Source organism: Eutrema salsugineum, unplaced genomic scaffold (genome assembly GCF_000478725.1).
Source record: "Eutrema salsugineum unplaced genomic scaffold, Eutsalg1_0 scaffold_14, whole genome shotgun sequence".
In the NCBI taxonomy this organism is placed as follows: domain Eukaryota; kingdom Viridiplantae; phylum Streptophyta; class Magnoliopsida; order Brassicales; family Brassicaceae; genus Eutrema; species Eutrema salsugineum.
The window spans coordinates 80,253-82,419 of record NW_006256877.1 but is presented as its reverse complement, the minus strand read 5'-3'; the positions used below and the strand labels follow the sequence as shown (position 1 = coordinate 82,419).

The following is a 2,167-nucleotide window of genomic DNA, read 5'->3' as shown; positions in this document are numbered from 1 at the left end:
TGAAGAAGTCGGGAGTGGTTGTTATTAATTAGGATATGTAGGTTCGGAGGCATATATTATGTGGGTTTTATGCGGGTAAATATATTGAGTAGGGTTAAAGTATGATAATGCTCAGGGTAACCAGAACCAAGACCGACCTCAGGTTAATCCACCACAGCCCCACCCAAACCCACCCATACGTCATCAGCCCCAACCAGTCTTTGTTGGTGAGAATGACCGAGCTTATGCACACCAGTATGGAGCAGGAATCAGGCCACCTCCTGTCCAAAACAACAACTTTGAGGTGAAGGCCTCTTTGATCAATATGGTTCAGAATCAGAAGTTCCATGGCTTACCTATGGAGGATCCCTTGGAGCATCTGGATCAGTTTGACAGAGTTTGTGATCTCACTAAGATCAATGGGGTATCTGAAGACAGTTTCAAACTGAGATTGTTCCCATTCAGCCTTGGAGATAAGGCACATCAGTGGGAAAAGAACCTCCCAAGAGGATCCATCCACACATGGGAGCAATGCAAGATTGCCTTTCTATCCAAGTTCTTCTCAAGCTCAAGGACTGCAAAGCTAAGGAACCAGATTTCCAGCTTCACTCAACATTCTAATGAGACCTTTGGAGAAGCTTTGGACAGGTTTAGAAGCTACACAAATAAGTGTCCACATCATGGCTTTTCAGAAGCCTCTCTCCTTAGCACTTTGTATAGAGGAGCTGTTCCTAAGATCAGGATTCAGTTGGACACAGCATCAAATGGAAATTTCTTGGCAAAAGAAATCAATGCAGCTATGGAACTTGTTGAGAACTTAGCCATGAGCCAAGACACTTATGGGGAAGATTATGATAGAAGCTATAGAGGAGAAGATTCTGGTAGACACCAAGAGCTGGAAGAGAAGTTTAAAGTGTTGAATATAAAGCTTGACAAAGCCCTAGCTGCCACTCAAAAGCCTATACACTATGTGAGTGAGGAGAAGAGATGCTTCACAAATATCAATGCAGAGGGTCTCACTCAAGAGGAGTTGCACTTCATTGGAAATCAAAACAAGTTCAATGGTTACAATAACTTCAACAACCACCAGAACTTGTCCTATAGGAGCAACAATGTGGCCAACCCCCAAGACCAAATATACCCTCCTCAAAGCTTTGTTCAACAGAATCAGTACCAAGGTAACTCCCAAGGTCAACAGGGTTTTCAGCAACCAGCGGTTCAGAATCAAGGGAATAGCTTCACAAATCAAGTCAGCCTACAGCCAAAGGCTCCACCTCCTGGTTTTGGCCCACCAACTGTTCAACAAAGTCCTGATTTCAATGTTCTTCTCCAACAGCTCTTACTAGGACAACAAAAGATGGTATCTGACTTGGAGACACTGGGCGCTGACCTAAAGTCTATTAAAAAGAACAAGGGCATCTGCACTTCTGAACCACAAGTCTCTCTTCCTGGTAAAGCTCTTCAAAACCCAAAGGATTATTGCAATGCCATCTACTCCAATGATGACCACTCAGCTGTTGTGCAAGAAATAGAAGACCTTCTCTATGGTCAAGTCTCTAGTGAACCTGCACAAACTCAGGTGGATGAGATTGCCATTATAGATGATTTCATGGGCTTCCTACATGAACTCAATGAGGACATTGAGAATAAAAGTGTGGGGGCAGCCGGTTCAATTCTTTCTGTTCAGCAAGGGAATGATTCCGTGTCTATTGAAACAAAGGAGCTGCCAACTGGTCAAGCAAAGCTAACAGATTGTGCCTCCACCTCTGAATCAACTCAGATGAAGCCCACCTCCCTCCCAAAGCTAGGCAACCCAGGGAAGTTCACCATCTCTTGCACTCTTGGAAACTTTAGAGTTGAGAATGCTTTGTGTGATTCAGGCTCAAGTGTGAGTATAATGTCTAAAGATATGATGGAGAAGCTAAAGGTCAAGTCTATAACGTCCTACCCCTCTTCTATCACCTTTGGTGATTCCTACTCCAAGAAACCATATGGATTTTTAGAAGACTATCCACTTCAAGTTGGTGAATGCATAATTCCCACTGATTTTGTGATCATGAAGATGAAGAAGACCAAAGAGCTCCCCCTATTGCTTGGAACTGCATTTCTCAACACCACTGGTGCAAAGATTGACTTTGATACTCAAAGAGTGGTACTTACAAAGGTGGATAAGGATGCCTTTTACCCT

The 2,167-nt window shown here is 43.5% G+C and overlaps 1 non-coding gene across 1 annotated transcript; it reads right to left on the bottom strand.

Annotated features, from left to right (window-relative positions):
- Positions 1-559: 559 nt before the first annotated feature.
- On the bottom strand, positions 560-666 carry LOC112088696. The gene has a single exon (XR_002900641.1). It is a non-coding gene; the product is annotated as a small nucleolar RNA R71 (small nucleolar RNA).
- Between the last annotated feature and the right edge of the window lie 1,501 nt (positions 667-2,167).